This window comes from Somniosus microcephalus, chromosome 5 (genome assembly GCF_052327205.1).
Source record: "Somniosus microcephalus isolate GS21.2 chromosome 5, FLI_Smic_1.0, whole genome shotgun sequence".
NCBI classification, from domain to species: domain Eukaryota; kingdom Metazoa; phylum Chordata; class Chondrichthyes; order Squaliformes; family Somniosidae; genus Somniosus; species Somniosus microcephalus.
In genome coordinates this window covers 286,745,864-286,764,300 of record NC_140991.1, presented here as the reverse complement: position 1 = coordinate 286,764,300, position 18,437 = coordinate 286,745,864, and the positions used below count along the sequence as shown (strand labels likewise).

Here is an 18,437-nt window from a genome sequence, read left to right as displayed (position 1 = left end):
GCATTGTAAGACGCCATGCTGACCAGATTCTAGAGTCACTGGAAAACATCAACTCCACACCACGATCTGATCAAACGTTCCAATTGCAGCTACCGCAGAACCGGTAATATTGGAAGCAGATGAACCAAACAATGACATTGATCCCGACTCAACATTGCCAGAAGAACCTGATACCCCAAAGAGGCGTTATCCAGACAGAATCAGGAAGCCTCCTCAAAGACTGAACTTATAATTGCTTAAACTTAACCAATGGATCTAGCAACCGTAATTGTGATTGTAATTAGTTATCATTTAGTTGTTAAATGAATGTTATGTACTGTTTATCTAAAAGGGGAGGAATTGTTGCGTATGTACCTTTAATAGAATAACTGGTCTCAGACTGCAGTACCGGCAGTGACCACCCCTGTATAAAAGGCGCTAGTGAGCCTCTGTTGTTTTCAGTTTCACTATTGACTTCCATCAGTAAAGACTTGTTTTGTTCAACTCCTGCTGTCCGTGTCTCAATCATTCACGGACGTAATAGTTCCCACCGCTAGAAGCGTACCTCTGTGGATGAGGGGAGGATAGAGCTTGACTGCGATTCCCCCTCCAGTTGAATAGCCTGTTAATGCACACTTGGATTAAGTATTGGAGGGCACGTGCCCCACCCCTGGAGAGTTGTGCCATGGAGAAGACCCAACATCTTCAGCAAAAGGAGGTGAGGATGGGAGGAGAGAAGAATTATTGGGAGATAAATGTGAGCGAATTTGTTTAAAATAAAAATATTTTGTTGGGACAGAGTTGGAGGAGTTTTACTCTGCATCTGGGGTCAGCCCATACCTGACACTGCGCACCCAAAATAGGAACATCCTTGAGCACAGCCGATAAAAATAATCTCCCTGGTGAATAAGGGTAAAGAAGCAAAGTGATTAAGTGCAGGTGCGGCCATTCCCAGATCTGCCTTAACTTATATTTTCACATCAGAATGTTTATGGTAAATTAATTGAGGGAAATACATTTTTGCTTTTAAAAATCCTTTGTTAACTATAATTGTTTAATTTTCACAAAATGCTACTTGGATTGACAAAAAATAATCTGAAAATATAGCAAACCACTCAAAAATGCTGACAAATGACTTATGAATAAGTTGATATATCTGAACAGACAAATGAGTTAAAGATGTATTTTCTCCCGCGGTAAAATCAATTTTTGGCTGTGGAGAATGCGCCAACGAGTTGATTCATCATTAAGTTGACTTGAAATTAATTTGGAGTTTCAAATTACATTAATAAAATATAAAGCGTTTGATCACAGAATATAAATTTTGGTTGATGGGGATGTGGCTACAGTATTTTGAATAGCTGTCATTAAATGAGATGACTGAAAAGTGATTGTCGTAAAAACCCCAACTGGTTCATTAATGTCCTTTAGGGAAGGAAACCTGCCGTCCTCGCCCAGTCTGGCCTCTATGGGCTGGATTTTCATTGAGGAGGCGTGTAGGAGGCGGGACTACAACTTTCGAGGTTGTAGTCCCGCCTCCATCGAGTTGTGGCCAACCCACGCGATTTTCACTTGATTGACCTTGTTAAGCCCGCCCAGTGGGCTCAGCAGGCCAATTAAGGGCCACCCGGCAACAGGTGATGTCACAGATTAACATTTCATCTGTCAAGAGATTTTGACAGATGAAATATCAGCATTTGACAGCTGTTTGAAGCTGTCAAACACTGACAATCTGTACTCTAAGTTAATTCCTTCCTCTCAGGATGATTTAGCGATCTCTCTGGGACAGAAAGCTGAATGCTGCAGATTTTGACAGCTCGCGGCCATTCTGCTTTCTGTGCCGGTGAGATGAGGGACTCCCAAGACCTGAAGGAAGGAAGACTGTAAAGGTAAGTAAAGGTATGTAAAACTTCTTTAAACACTTTACACACCAAACACACTTACCTCTGTACTCGTGCACCCATCACTCACCTGAACACCGAACATCTCGACCCCTCCAAGCCCTTCAGCCCGCCTCGCTAACTTGGCGTGGTTTGGAGCCGTCGGGAATCCCACACTTCACCAATAAAAATAGGGATTAGGCTAAAAACTGCCTGTTTACTACCTGTTAACAGGCAGTTAATTGGCACTAATCCCCTTCCTGCCTCGGAGAGGCGGGTCCCAGTGCGGGGTGGGTACCCGCTTCTTTTGAAACTGGCATGGAGGCGGGTTGGGGGCGGGATGGATTCGTGCCCCCCCCGATTTCAGGATTTTAACCCTCTACACGCCTCCAATCCCGCCTCCACGGCCCAATGAAAATCCTGCCCATGACTCCAGTCCCACACCAACGTGGTTGATGCTTACTTAACTACCCTAGCAAGCCACTCAGTTGTATCAAACTGCTAGAACAGCCGGCACCTCCTTCTCAGAGTAAACAAGGATGGGCAATAAATGATGGCCTTGCCAGTGATGCCCACATCCCCAAGAAGGAATTTTAAAGAATTTTATTAAAGAATCAATTATGCTGCTGATCGGTAGGTTCTCTCGGTTTAGGAAGTCTGGATAACTTCCTGACTGAGTTAGCAGACAAGTGATCCATAGCAGGCCTCCGACTGTGCTGCTCTGAACTGGCTTGCCGGCAGCCATGACACGCACTACCCATTCTACCCGAGGAGATGAGCTTCATGTGTTACAGCCTCGTCAGATAATCTCAGTTGATCAGGAGCGTATTGCTCTGGGACTTGGGATTTGGATATATACTTGCAAAGGAAAAATTTGATGGGCTATGGGGAAAGAGCAGGGTTGTGGGATGAATTGGATAGCTCTTTCAAAGAGCTGGCACAGATACGCTGGGTCAAATGGCCTCCTTCTGTGCTGGATGATTCAAAGGACTGTGGGGGTATGTGAGGAATTGGTTTTAATGGATGGGGAATTTCTCATTTTCAATGGTGGTGAATGAGTGCCTCTGATACATTCAAAATTAACCTAGTGATCTCTGTGATTTTATATTGTTCTTGCATACTTGAAAATAAACTATTTCTGGAGCTTAGATTTAGTGTTCTGGAGATACAAGCTCTAAAGTGCATTCTTTGGATGATTGCAATCTTTTTAATAACATAACTGGGAATTCAGAACAAGGGGGTGTAATCGTATAATTAGAGCTAGTCCATTTAGGACTGAAATCAGGAAGCACTTTTTCCACACAAAGGGTAGTGGAAATTTGGGTCCCTCTCCTCAAAAGGCTGTAGCTGCTGGGTCAACTGGAATGATCAAAACCAAGATCGATAGATTTGTGTTGGGTAAGGGTATTAAGGGATATGGAACAAAGGTGGGTAAATGGAGTCAAGGTGCAAATCAGTCCTTGAATGGTGGAACAGGCTTGAGGCTGAATGAGCTACTCGGGCTCCTATATCTGCATTTTGTCACCCAGGACCAAACATTGGTTTCCTGAAATGGAGGACAGTTCAATCTCCTAGCACCAACACTACTCATCTAGATTATCACAATTTATAAGCCTAAAAAAACCAAAGATGGCGGAAGTGTACAGCAAAAGAAGACCATTGATTGACTGAGAATGACTAGTGTCAAACACAAATAAGCACACAGCTGCGTGATATTAGCAAATATATTAAAATTATTAACCCGTTAATAAGATTTGCCTGTCAGCTATTTTAATGAAGCTGTTAGCCCCTTCAAAGTACTGATTTTGTTTCTAATATTGTGCAGTACAACTTAAACCCAAAAACCATATCATTCTTTTAGGTCAGAGCTGCTGTGGAATCACAGACACAACTAAAAATCAAGAGCTGTTTAAAAAGAAATAACGCACAAAGCCACAGTCTAACACCAATAAGTATTCATTTTCTGTGGTTTCAAACACCATGACTGTAGCTCATAGAATCTTACAGAACAGAAGTCCCATTTGTCAATCACCCCTGTCCTCACGGAACTACACTGGCTCTCAATGTCCCAAATTTAAAATTCTCAACCTCGTAATAAAATCCCTTCATGGGCTCACCCCTCCCTTTCTGTAACCTGCTCTCAAACTCTCCATTCCTCAGACTCTGGCCACTTCAGCATCCTTCCCCCCGCCCCCACAATGCCTTACTATTGGTGCTTTGTCTTTAGTCTAACTCGCAAGCTGAATTTCTTCCCTAAACCAGTCAAATGCTCCACCATCCTCTTTTCCTTTACGACCCTCCTTAAAGCCCATCTCTTTGACCGAGCTTTTAGTCACCCCTCCTCACATCTCCTCCTTTGGCTCCGTATCCATTTTATTTGCTTAAGCCTCTGGGATGCGCCTTGGGCCATTGTTCTACATTAAAGGCACTAGCTTAATGCAAGTTGTTGTTGTGGAGACATCAAACCTATCAGAATCTCACTCTTCCATTCATTATTATTGAGTCAACAGAGTAGAATGGAATTACTAGCGATCATAAAAGTCTTTAAGAACGTTTTATTTGGGAGTGATGCAGTAGCAGAGCAGCGGTAAATTTAATTTACTATCAGGGTTAACCACAGTCACATTTGATGATACAAAGTTTATTTCGTTTACTGGTAGCCTTGTCACCAGTGGCCAGCAAGTTCAAACCACCAAAAAGAAGATAATTAGTTCCATCTGGAGCAGGAAGAAAATATAATTATTGCAGCCCCTATGTTTAGAAAGATCGTTCCTGTACAAATAAACACTTGGAGAACCAGGATCCTTTCTTACATTTAAAAGCCCCAAAATTATGTTACAACTCTCAGGTGGTGATTTTAATTGCTGTTTATGGGGTTTATTTTTTCCAGTTATGACAATTTTTTTTAACTGTCTATAGCGTTTGGCAAACTATGGGATGCAATTCCAAAATGTGTGCACTGTCGATTGATCACTGGACTGTATATGATCAGCCCTGCGTCAGTTCACAAAACATCCCTCGAGAGGAGCTTTCCTCCGAAAGAAAGTCGGTTACTCGGAGCTTAGTAACAACAGAAAATGCTGGAAAAACTCAGCAAGTCAGGCAACATCCGTGGAGAGAAATTTGAGTTGACTCAAATTTCTCTCCACGGATGTTGCCTGACTTGCTGAGTTTTTCCAGCATTTTCTGTTGTTATTTCGGATTTCCAACATCTGCAGTATTTTGCTATCGTACTCGGAGCTTAGTCTTCGTCCTACATGCCATGAGCCAAGAACAGAGGTCAGCTGCAGGGAAATGCATGCATTAACTCCACGAGGGATAGGCTCCCTCGTTGAGTTGGTTGGTAAAATGAACTGCATGACGCGTTACTGAGACATACAGACCAGGAGGTCCCAGGTTTGATCCACAATCTATGACACGTCAGCTGAGGTGGGTAGTAGGGGTGCTACAATTGGGCTATGGAGGGGAAGATTCAGACAGGGTTCCCGCTACTGTTTGCTCTCCAGTAATGGTATGGGTGCGTGTATGCATGCGTGTGGGCCCCTGGTGCTGAATCACTCTTCCATGCCTTTGTCACCTCCAGACTCGACTATTCCAATGCCTTCCAGGCCATCCTCCACCCCCCGGGACCTTCAGCTCATCCAAAGCTCTGCTGCCCGTATGCTAACTCGCACCAAGCCCCGTTCACCCATCACCTGTGCTCGCTGACCTACCTTGGCTCCCGGTCTGGCAAAAACTCGATTTTAATATTGTTATTCTTGTGTTCAAATCCCTCCATCGCCTCGCCCCTCTCTATCTCTTTAATCTCCTCCAGTCCTACAAACCTCAGGTTTCTGCGCTCCTCCAATTCTGGCCCATTGCATATCCCCGATTACCTTCACCCCTCCACTATTGGTGGTTGTGCCTTCAGCCATGTACGCCCCAAGCTCTAGAATTCCTTCCCTAAAGCTCTTCGCCTCTCTACCTCTCTCTCCTACTTAAAGATTCTCCTTAAAACCTACCTCTTTGACCAATCGTTTAGTCACCTTTCCTAATATCTCCTTATATGACTCAGTGTCAAATTTTGTTTGATAGCGCTCCTGTGAAGCGCCTTGGGATGTTTTACTACATTAAAAGGTGCTATATAAATGCAAATTTTTGTTATTGTTGTGGAAAGGGTCAGTCATGCCTGCACTGCCTACTACAGTCAAATAGCTGTCATATGCAGTCTGGGCTCACACTGGTGTAAGGTACTGGAAGGGTGCTGACACCTGTGGACCTATTCCCTAGTATGATTTAGCTGGGAAGGAGATGAGAAAGTAAGAGGGGAAAAGAAGAACACATTAGACAGTGCTTGAATACACGCAACATCTACCTGTACCACACAGAACAGCAGCATGATTCAACAACCACAACAACAACTTGTATTTATATAGCATCTTTAACATAGTAAAACATGCCAAGGCGCTTCACAGGAGGGTTATAAGAAAAAAAATTGACACCAAGCCACATAAGGAGAAATTAGGGCAGATGACCAGAAGCTTGACCAAAGAGGTAGGTTATAAGGATCATCTTAAAAGGAGGAGCGAGAGGTAGAGCGGCAGAGAGGTTTAGGGAGGGAGTTCCAGAGCTTAGAGCCTAGGCAACAGAAGGCACGGCCACCAATGGTTGAGCGATTATAATCAGGGATGCTCAAGAGGGCAGAATTAGAGGAGCGCAGATATCTCGGGGGTGGGGGGGGTGGTTGTGGGGCTGAAGGAGATTACAGAGATAGGGAGGGGCGAGGCCATGGAGGGATTTGAAAACAAGGATGAGAATTTTAAAATCAAGGCGTTGCTTAACTGGGAGCTGATGCGTCATCAATTACTCAAAAGACTGAGGTTAAGCGAGTAACAACCAGGCTTTTATTAACTAAAGAATGAAGGTCTTGTCTCGAGTGGTCGACCCGTCCAGAATACTAAGGGACTGGGAGGTAGTCACTTATATACCTGGAATAGTGGGAGGAGTCAGCCGAGGCATGTCCAGACCTGTACCTAGTGGAATACACATACACATACAGACAGGTATAACAGTGGTTTACCACAGGAGCCAATGTAGGTCAGCGAGCACAGGGGTGATGTGTTGGGACTTGGTGCGAGTTAGGACACGGGCAGCCGAGTTTTGGATGACCTCAAGTTTACGTAGGGTAAAACATGGGAGGCCAGCCAGGAGTGCATTGGAATAGTCAAGTCTAAAGGTAACAGAGGCATGGATGAGGGTTTCAGCAGCAGATGAGCTGAGGCAGGGCCAGAGGCAGGCGATGTTACGGAGGTGGAAATAGGCAGTGTTAGTTATGCTGCGGATATGTGATCGGAAGCTCATTTCAGGGTCAAATATGATACCAATGTTGCGAACAGTCTGGTTCAGAATCAGACAGATGCTCGGGAGAGGGATGGAGTCGGTGGCTCGGGAACGGAGTTTGTGGCAGACTTTGGTCTTTCTAATATTAATTGGAGAAAATTTCTGCTCATCCAATATTGATTCATCTCGTTAGTTGTCTGCTTCTGGTCAAAGCTGCCTGCCTAAAAAATTATACAAGGAATTCCTTCTCCAGTCAAGACATGTGGTTCTACAGGGAAAGAGTAGGAATGTTGGCAGGCGCAGGAGAACCCAATTTGAAGAATAAGAACTATTAGATATTTACAGGAGGGGCCTGTCTGTCTTCTTTTGCTGCCCTCCACATACCAGCGATTATCTGTTTGAATCAGAGCAGAGAGCAGGGTGATTCTGCAAATGTGCTTATCTGGTTGGCTACCAAATCTAAACAAAAGTAACAAAACTGTGACTGGCAATCAATCTATAGGTTCTGCAATTGCCTCCTTTAGCTTGGTCTTTGTTTTCGCATCTTCACCCTCTTCCCTTGGAGAATAGTGTGAAGTAGTGGAAGATGCGCTGGCTGATTAAAAGTCTGACAGGTCGCCACGTGAACACTCCTTCCATGGCCGTAACCATCTTTATCCCAGCCAATAAGGTGGTTAGTCTAATACGACGGAAGGGTTTTATGAGCTCCCACAACCCGTATGATAAGGGGGGGATGGGGGCCTGCCACAGTCACCGGACGAGAGCATCCCACCCTGATGTCAACCCAGGATTCTGAGCCGGATCTCTGGTCTTCACTGGCTGGGAGTGTCTGGAGCGGGGTTTGAACCCTGCACCTTCACACTCTGAGGCGGGAATGCTACCACTGAACCACCAATTAAAATCACAACCTGCGATTTGTATGCATGGCCCAATGCTTCACATACAACAGTTGGACAAATAATCCAGAGTTCAAAAATGCAAGTTCAAATCCCACCCGGGCAGTTTAAGAATATGAATTCAGTTCAAATTCAGTGAAAATAAAAACTGGCATCAGTAAAAGTGAGTGTGAAGCTGTCGGATTGTCGTAAAGCCCCAACTGGTTCACTAAGCTCCTTTAGGGATGGAAACCTGCCGTCCTTACCCGGTCTGGCCTATACGTGACTCCAGTCTCATACTAACGTGGTTGACTCTCAGCTGCCCTCTGAAGTAGGCCTAGAAAGCCACTCGGTTCTATCAAGCTCAGGGAAACTAGGAATAGGGAATAAATGCCAGTCTTGCCAATGGTGCTCACATCCCGTGAATGAAAAAAAATCCATATACCCCTGTATGCAAAGCCCATTAATTCGAGCTTCTCCCGCTCCCATTTCTCCCTGCCTCTCTTGAAAGTGGCGACTCCCACTGGGTATGTTTCCCTCAGATCTGGCAGCTCTCTGTATCCCTTATCCCATTGTTCGGGTGTGAGCCCAGACAGCGAGCCTATAAGCTGCAAAAATCAAAGACTGGAATCTTATAAGTTGCTATTCATTTTCAAAGCTAATAATACTGTGCTTAAAGTAAAGTAAACACAAAACTACTGTTTACGCATATGGCACCTGTCAAATGTCAGTCTTTATTAAAACGCAAGGCTTCCTGCCAGCGTAGGTACACAAATTAGTAGCAGTATCATATTGGGTGTGAATACCCTCTGGGAAAACCAGACACAGGCGCAGAGACACAAGGGACAGATGTTGAGGATAATAATGCGCTTGCCCCAAGCTGGGTCATTCCACCCAGACTAAAGTTGGTATCCAGTTGTGTGCAACTTCAGGGATAAGTAGAGCACTGTGCGTCAGTGTGGGCATCTTTGTGTAGAAGGGTCAAAGGCCTCCTCTGGCATGCACTGGATTTTTTTTTGTTGCTCTAACTTATCCCCTCCTTTTCTATCCTCTCACCATGGGCAGCCCACCAGCACTACACCCACATGTCCAGTCTTCATCTGTGAATCTAGGCAGTGTATTGTTCAACTATGGGAAGCATCACACCCAAGCTTGATTCTGTCCTCCCGCACTCTCACTTTCCAGCAGGAGCCATTGGGAAAAGCAAGACTTGCATTTGTATAGAACCTTTCCCGACCTCAGGACGTCCCAAAGCGCTTTACAGCCAATGAAGTACTTTAGAATTATAGTCACTGATGTAAAGTAGGACATTAGATGGTGATCAGAGTAGAATCCATAGAAAGAAAGATTTGCATTTATATAGCGCCTTTCATGACTACCAGATGTCCCAAAGCGCTTCACAGCCAATGAAGTACTTTTTTTTGAAGCGTAGTCACTGTTGTAATATAGAAACGTGGCAGCCAATTTGCAGACAGCAAGCGCCCACAAACAGCAATGTGTCAATGGCCAGATAATGTGCTTTTTGTTATGTTGATTGGTCAGGACGCCGGGGGATAACACCCCTGCTCTTCTTCGAATAGTGTCATGGGATCTTTTACATCCACCTGAGAGGGTAGACGGGGCCTTGGTTTAACATCTCCTCTGAAAGACGGCACCTCCATCGGTGCAGCACTCCCTCAGCACTGCACTGGAGTGTCAGCCTAGATTATTATGCTCAAGTCTCTGGAGTGGGACTTGAACCCACAACCTTCTGACTCAGAGACTAGAGTGCTACCCACAGCTGACACTTCCCTTCCCTAAATCCAATTGGTGCCTCTCCTACTGAGACCAGCTAACTTAGGACAGTCCAGGGAAGCAATCTTCTTGGTCTGTGTGGCCCAGTTCCACTCTGGGTACTGAACTTAGCCTCTCAACCATCAGCGGAGATTCCAATGAAATTGTTTTTAACGTGAGCAAAGAGCCATTTGTCCCACTGGCTCTTTGCTAACGTTAAAGGTGCAAGGGATAATTTCATGGCTGTGCGCTCCCAGCACGTCAGACTTCCTGATATTCACTCTCGACCACCGAAGGTTGGGAGTTGGGAATGAATATTAGGAAAATTACCGCAATCTCATCAGTCAGACCACTGGGACTTTTGAAATTTGAATGGTGAAGTTGGTTTTGCACGAGTTACACATCTGCTGCAGCTGGTGTCAAGGCAAAGTGAGGAGAGACTGCCTCCTCCTGATGCTGACTGACACCCGAGCTCACACCAGTTTGGCTGCAGTCACATTGCACCATTTTCTTTCAAAACTAAAAACTCACTATCACAGATACAACCTGAGCCACAAACATGAACACATAAAAATGTACAACCCAACTGTGAAACGGAAGACAGCCCAAGACGGAGATCGATAGGTTTTTGTTGGGTAAGGGTATCAAGGGATATGTAGCTGAGGCTGGTAAATTGAGTTGAGGTACAGATCCGCCCAATAGAATGGCAGAGCAGGCTCGAGGGATTGAATGGCCTACCCCTGTTCCTATGTTCCTTTGGGGCGCTAACTTCGCTGGTGCACTACTTTTAGTTCGATGGTAGCACCCCAAGCAGGAGGCGGGGCGCTACTGGAAGTGCTCCCCTCCCTCTTGGGGCACTCCAGCCCAATATCGGGGGGCTACGTGCCACGAGCGCCAGCACGTCACGCCGCAGTACTGCAGGCCTTCCTCCCCTTATTAAAGGGGAGGGGCCTTGCACAGCGCAAACCGGAGCCCAGCTAGACCACCAGGGAGCGGGGTGCTGGCAAGAGAGCCCGGCACTGAAGAGGAGTGCCAAGCTACCCGATCGCAGCCGGCACCCCGCAGGGGGACGGCAGAGGAGACAGGTGCTGGCAGGCGCCCAACAAAAAAGGCCGACCAGCACCTCCCCTTTAAATATCGCCGCCGTGGCTGCACGTATGCCCCCCTGATCCTGTCGGACATAGTGTCTGGAGGTACATCAGGGGGCGCAACCAACGTTTGCGGCCAGGGCACGAGCGGGGCGCTGCGCATGGCAATGACGTCATCGCCAGAGGCGCAGCACCATGAGGCGCTACCGGCTACCGTTGCCGCTAACCTTAGGGTGCTAACGGGAGGTGCAAAGCAACTGAATTTTGCCCCATGGGTTTACACAGGGATTAGCTGGGATGCAAAAGCCAGACCGATCCCAGGTTTGACCCCTAGCCTAGTGAGTTAGGTGATCTCCGCTAAACAGGGTAATAATCGTGCTATAGTTGACCTCAGCAAATCTTAAATTCGGAGGGGGGGTAAATTGTAGCCAGGGCTCTTGCTCCCAATCACGATTCAGGTACTGGCTTGTCTGTGATGCTCTTGTGGTTGAATTGCCTGTTGACACTCACTACCAAGGCAGAGTATCGATGGGCTAGCAATTATCTGCGGAATTGTACCCCACCAAGGAGTCAACACCTTGAGGGGAGAAGGCGAGGAGAAAAACTGGCGACAAAAATTGGTTGAACACAAATTCGGACAGGTACAACTTCAGCAGCTCCATGTCACTTAACCTCTAGTTGACAAAACTGACCAATAATAGGGTTCCCTACATCTAGCTGATGTTTCACCAAAATATTCCTTAACTTTAAGCAATTCCTTGTGTATTTTTCCACTCTGCCCATCAAAAACTAAGCAAATGCTAAAAGGTACGGGTACATTGTAATTGTGAAACAAATTAATTAATTAAATATCTGTTTGTTAATCACCTTGATAATGAATTGTACTTTCTCATTCATGCGCAGCCTAAGGTTTTCAAGCAAGGAAGGGACTGACTCAGATTCACAGCGGGGGGGTGCAGTGATTGTTCCTGTGCAGAACCAACTTTAAGCAGCATTGTCCTGTACACATAGCCATACCTGTGTTAGCTGGGGGGTCTCACAATAGCAAAACTATCCCCAGTCACAAAATGAAGCAACAGTTGTAATTCCTACTGCTGCACAATGTTCTTGCATTATGTGAACTGGTTGATAAGCAGTTTAAATCTGTTAGTAGGAAATGGTTAAATAGCAGATGCTACATTAGGTGCAAACATTGTCCCGTCAAAAGCTGCTATGATTAACTCCGCACTCACCATTTCTCAAGAAAGGAAGTACAGCCGTCAGTCCCACTGAATACTACGTTTGCAGGTCCTCAAATAACAGCTACTATTGAAAGAAATTATTGTTCAGCCTTCTTAGCCATATCCTTGTAAGAAGCACAGTGACTGAACTGTTGTTAGCACTGAACACATGCCCTAACTCACTGAAAGTAGACACCCTCGCCTCAGAGAAAAAATTCTTAGCAGTTCCATGCATTCTCCTTCTGCACCTGTGTTGCACGAACCCTGTAATTATCTTCAAATTTTGTGGTGAAACTCCGAATACAGCTCATGCTGGATGAAACGCGAACTGAGGACTAATGGACAAGAACAATGTCAGACTAGGCAGGTGTCTCACTTCCAGAGAAAACGCAAAATGATCTTACTTTGATAAGAACGCCTAGGTGTCTGTGATTCTACATCAAATCAGAAAACAATGGTGGCATTTTCAACAGGATTATAAAATAAAAAGAAGGTTAAAAAAAAAGGCAGTCTGCTTCTCTTTCATGATGTAATTTCCTTTGACTTTGATAGCCTGACAACAGCAGCTTAATCCATTTTTTCAGATTTATTATGGAGCACATTCATTCGTTTGACACCAACAGTTACAAGTTCTGAAAGGTAACAAAGGAAAATAGCTGCCAAAACCCCACCCTACAGTTGGACCAGATCATACAGTAAGGTAATTATTTGTTAAAGAGACATTGTATTCAAGTTTGGCAAACTGTTTTTTGATCCCAAGAGGGAGAAAGTTCTGAAGAGGTGAAAGCAATTTTCTTCATAATGACACTGCACTAAAGTGACAAGACGCATTTTGACCTGACTTAGGGTGATGTGTTTGCAAGTTAACAAGAAAATAGTTTGTCATACAAGTGCTCCTCCAGAAGACAAAGGAAAAGGAAAGACGGATAGAAAAGACTTGCATTTAAATAGCGCCTTTCGCGACCTCAGGGCGTTTTAAAGTGATTTACAGCTAATAAAGTGCTTTCAAAGTGCAGTCACTGTTGTAATGTTGGAAATGCGGCAGCCAATTTGCGCACAGCAAGCTCCCACAAACAGCATCATGATAATGACCAGATAATCTGTTTTAGTGATGAGACTGAGGAATAAATATTGACCAGGATACTGGGAGAACTCCCCTGTTCCTCTTTAATATAGTGCTGTGGGAGCTTTTATGTCCACCTGAGGGCGTAGACAGGGCCTCAGGTTAACATCGCATCTGAAAGACAGCACCTCTGATAAAGCAGCGGAAGCTCCCTCAGTACTGCACTGAAGTATCAGCCTGGAATTTGTTCTCAAGTCTCTGTAGTGGAACCTGAAGCCACAACCTTCTGACTCACTGAGCCACAGCTGAAATGGAAAATATCCAAACTTCTTCAAATGATCAGAGACAATTCCACAATGAGTATGACAGGTACAAGCCCAAAATAGAAACAGTGAGCTCTATTTAAATATTGCTTGAGTTGATATTAATGTGTTGTATTTATAGTGATTAGCACAACAGAAATTGGTTATTTGATACTCGCCTGCCTTGCAAAGATTTGACACTCGGGCACTTGGGGAGACATAGAACTTCATACATGTTTGGCACTACTAGGACCCAAAAACAGATTTTGTTGCCAAGTACTTGTTAATGCCAGTGTCATCAATTTTTTTTTCTTTTAAATCCTGAAGGACAAAAACCATGAAATTACAAAGTGCAACATTCACAGACGAATATTTAAAACAGGAAATGTCCTCTTAACATATTTGGATGACGTTTGCCAATCCATTAAAATAGGAGACAGGGGAAAGGCATACAAAATCATTAATCATTCAGCCACTAATATCCCTAAGGGTTAACCTGCTGCTAAAATCCCATCCCCAGTGAGGCAATTGTTCAACCTACACGTAAACAAGAAGTGATTATTAGTAATATTGAGAATAGTAATGAACGGTCCCTGAATTTCCCAACCTATATTCAGCTGCCTTAACCCCCAAGCTGACATTGTTTTATTAAATTGGGAGGGAGTTCTAATATCATGAATCCTTCAAAATTCACATGAATAATTATGGTTGGCTTTAATATCTTGTTTCTCTCGCTGTTATGAACATTTTTGTTTAATGCTTCAGTTGTACTGTAGCAATCTCAAGCCTATCGGGCTCTCCTCAGATCACTCCTTCTGACATGAATCAGTCATTCGTGAAAGAAAGACTTATGAAATAATACTGAGCGGCCTACGGGTGGCGATGTCCAGGGAGAGTATAAATACTCGGGCATGGGCCCAGCTTGCGCAGGACATTCTTAACAGGAACTAGTGAAGGACACAACTAGACCTCCATGTTGTAAAACAGTTGATTAAAGCTTTGTTTAATGCTTAGGCCAAGTGCCTAGTAGTTTTCTTACATCACTTTCTGTGCTGTATTGGATAATCAATCCTTTGACATATTTCTGGCTTGTCTCAAGGGTTCCTCAGGGTTCTGTCCGCTACCCCACACTTTTGTCTTCCTATCAATAACCTTCTTCACACATCATTCAGCCCTAGACACTCTTTTGCTGATGACATCACATCACCTTCCTTCAGATTGCACTCCGTACTCAGCTCCGCCAGTCCTCTTGGAATTCTAATGGCTTAATCATTACATTTTGACCATCTTCATGTCCCTCAAATGAAAACCCTGTTTCCTTCAGTTCTTTGTGCATAACTTCATGATGACTTTTGCAAGTCTATCAGTATTTTTGGCCTCATTATCCCCCTGACCTCAGTAAAACTCTCACATTTTCTCCATTCCCGGTTTCCTCTATCTGTTTCTTTTCTCTTCAATAACTCTTAACTCTTAAAGCCCAAGTCCATTGGAGATGTGAATGCCACTCTTGTATCTGGAGGGAGGTCTTCGAACACCTCTCTTACAATCCTGGGCTGGATACAAGGAAAAGTTTGGAATCGGATAGGCAATCCCTTACTCTGCTCTAGAACCCACCTCTCTCTCCCCCTCACAATCCAGCTTGTCTTTCGCTATTTTATCACCATATGATCAGTGCTTCTCTGAAGTTTGCTTTCTTGCCCCTTATAAGCACCAAATATGCTGGTCTACAGGCTCTTCCTCCTTTCTAGATTCTCAGTGTATTGACATCAAGACTTGTTGTAGGTGCCAGCCTCAGCTCAGTGGGTAGCACTCTTGCCTGAGTCAGAAGGTTGTGGGCGCAAGGCCCACTCGAGACCTCAGCACTTTTTATGGATTGACACTCCAGTGTAGCACTGAGGGTGTGCTTCACTGTCAGAGGTGCCATCTTTCAGATGAGACATTAAACTGAGGCCCCGTCCACCCTCAGTTGGACATGAGAGGTCCCATGGCAATATCTGATGAAGAGCAGGGGAGTTCTCCCCAGTGTCCTGGCCAATATCTGATGAAGAGCAGGGGAGTTCTCCCCAGTGTCCTGGCCAATATTCGATGAAGAGCAGGGGAGTTCTCCCCAGTGTCCTGGCCAATATCTGATGAAGAGCGGGGGAGTTCTCCCCAGTGTCCTGGCCAATATCTGATGAAGAGCGGGGGAGTTCTCCCCAGTGTCCTGGCCAATATTCGATGAAGAGCGGGGGAGTTCTCCCCAGTGTCCTGGCCAATATCTGATGAAGAGCGGGGGAGTTCTCCCCAGTGTCCTGGCCAATATCTGATGAAGAGCGGGGGAGTTCTCCCCAGTGTCCTGGCCAATATCTGATGAAGAGCAGGGGAGTTCTCCCCAGTGTCCTGGCCAATATCTGATGAAGAGCGGGGGAGTTCTCCCCAGTGTCCTGGCCAATATCTGATGAAGAGCGGGGGAGTTCTCCCCAGTGTCCTGGCCAATATCTGATGAAGAGCGGGGGAGTTCTCCCCAGTGTCCTGGCCAATATCTGATGAAGAGCGGGGGAGTTCTCCCCAGTGTCCTGGCCAATATCTGATGAAGAGCGGGGGAGTTCTCCCCAGTGTCCTGGCCAATATTTATCCCTCAGCCAGCGTTAATAAAAAACAGATCATCTGGTCATTCATCTCATGGCAGTTTGTGGGACCTTGCTGTGTGCTAATTGGCTGCTGTGTTCCCCTACATTACAACAGTGACTACACTTCAAAAGTACTTCATTGGCTGTAAAGCACTTTGGGACGTCCCGAGATTTTGAAAGGCGCTATAGAAATGCAAGTTCTACTCGAACTGTTGGAGTCCTTGGGCTCTACTTTAATTCCCGAGGCAGGTTGGAGTCGGGTTGCTTGGTGGGCGGGTTCGGGAGCTGCTTCCGGCGGAATCAGCTGCAGATGTCCGATTTTGATTCAATGAGCTTGTTAATTTTAAGGAGGCGCGCTGGCCGGTCCAATGAGTGGGATCGGGTCAGCTGGCCGCCTCTGATGATGTCATAATAGCAGCTGCTTTTAAAGCTGCCATCCAGCCTAAGCCTTTTCATTGTGGTTTCCTGGACATGATTTAAACGCTGACTTCTTCCAGAGGCAAGGCAGCTCCTCATTTTAATGATGAGTCCCTCCAAGTTCTTGTGGATGCAGGGAGATTCTCTTCCCTCCTGATGGCTGGAGGAAGCCACCTCAGCAGATCAAGGCAGCCTGGCTGCGCATTGCTCAGGAGGTCAGCGCAAGGTCCATTTATGCACGGTCATAGATCCAGTGCCGAAAAAGGCTTAATGATCTTGTGCGAACATCAAAAGTGAGTATCCCATCTCACTTGCCTTCACTCTGCCTCCCTTCTCTTCTCATCACCAGCACTCCTCCTTCACATCCCACCTTACTCTTACTTCCCTTTCACCCTTTCCTATCCATCTCTGCCTCTGCACTGAATCACTTCAGCATCCTGCCTATGCACCCCTTAGACTCGCTCTCACTGTCATGCAGAGACAACAACTAACAATGCACAGGGAGCTAGCTTCCTCTTGGCACCTTACCCCATCTTCGTCTCCCTCAAAGCTTCTATGGTAGGGATTATTCACACTCAACTCCATCACTGTGGCTGAAACATCGCTTGTGTCCCTCTTTGCAGGAAAAGATAGCCCACAATAAGAGGGAGAGAGCAATGACTGGAGGAGGAACACCTAACCTAGCAACATTGACCAGTGCTGAGGAGGCTACTAATGAGATTGTTGGAGGTGGCGAGGACCTGGAAGTGGGCGATGGAGAGACGGGCACACTAAAGGAAGCTATTGACATAATAGAGTTTCATCCCTCTCAGAAAGCAAAGGAATATGATGTTCATAGAGAATTGCATTGTATCATCTGCTCAAAAGGATGTGTCTGCTACATCAATATCAGATGTCAGAATCATGCCTTTACTCTCACACAGGACCATCAATTGTCCCCCTCCCCACGATCCAGGATGAAGACCCGGACAACTCCTCAGAGGAACCTGAAGCCTCTGAGGGACCTGCGTCACCAGGACTCAGCGCACCCAGCACCAGCGCAGCAACACACACCTTGGTGGGGCCATCGCGAGTTAAAGTAGTGTTGCCACCTGGTCTATCACAGCACACAAGTGAGCATCAACAGATGGTGGAGGCAGCGACAGCAGTGGAGAGTCCTCGACGGAGGTCGCAGGACTCTCCTAGCTCTACTGAGCTGCATGCAGACGCTGTGCCTCTGGGGCCATCCAGAAAAAGAGCAGTGTGTGAACTACAGGAACAAGTGCAGGTGTCTCTGGAAAAGCTTGCCTCCAGGGTTAGTGCGAGTGTGGAGAGAATGGAGGAGTCCATCTCTAACATCAGCACTGCATAAACACACCACCATGGATAGGATGGCAATCACCATGGAAAGGCTGGCTACCTCAGTGGAAAGGATGGCTACGGCCATGGAGGAAATAAGTCGCCAGAGTCAGGAAAACATGGTGGCTGCTCAGAATAGAATGACATCTCTGGAGGAGCGATGGGGCAGCTATTGAGCAGAGACACCAGAGCTTCATGGACGTCCTTTTGAGGAGGATTGCCAGTGCAGATACGGGTCCTCATGGTCCCCCTGAAGTGCAGCAAGGTGCTCTCCTGCCACTTGCCAGCACTGAGGTGCAGCTGACCCATGAGAGGGATGTTGTTGGCAGGACAGAAGGAAGTGTGGGCACCTCTCAAAGCGCTCACACAACCACGCCACTGCGGAGTCCTCAGTCAGAGACCCACTTTGCAGAGACAACTGAGATGGCCGTTTCAGCCCCTGCACAGCTGCAGGAAGAGCAGACTGTTGAAGAGCCCTCCCAGGCTCCCAAACCCAGAGGATGCCCGCCAAAGGCGTCTAGGCAGGCGCAGCATCCTAGTCAGCAAAGTGCCTCTACATCTGCTGAAGCCACAG

The 18,437-nt window shown here is 46.0% G+C and overlaps 1 protein-coding gene across 5 annotated transcripts in view; it reads right to left on the bottom strand.

Moving 5' to 3' along the window:
- plekhg4b (pleckstrin homology domain containing, family G (with RhoGef domain) member 4B) overlaps nucleotides 1–18,437 on the bottom strand; it is a 320,410-nt gene that overhangs the window by 235,457 nt on the left and 66,516 nt on the right. Inside the window, exon 1 of one of the 5 annotated variants that reach the window (XM_085989109.1) lies at nucleotides 12,147–12,532. The exons of the other annotated variants lie outside the window; for them this stretch is intronic. The gene's annotated coding sequence lies outside the window, so the exon portion shown is untranslated. Of the gene's footprint in view, nucleotides 1–12,146; nucleotides 12,533–18,437 lie in introns of those variants that run through there. 5 annotated transcript variants of the gene reach the window in all.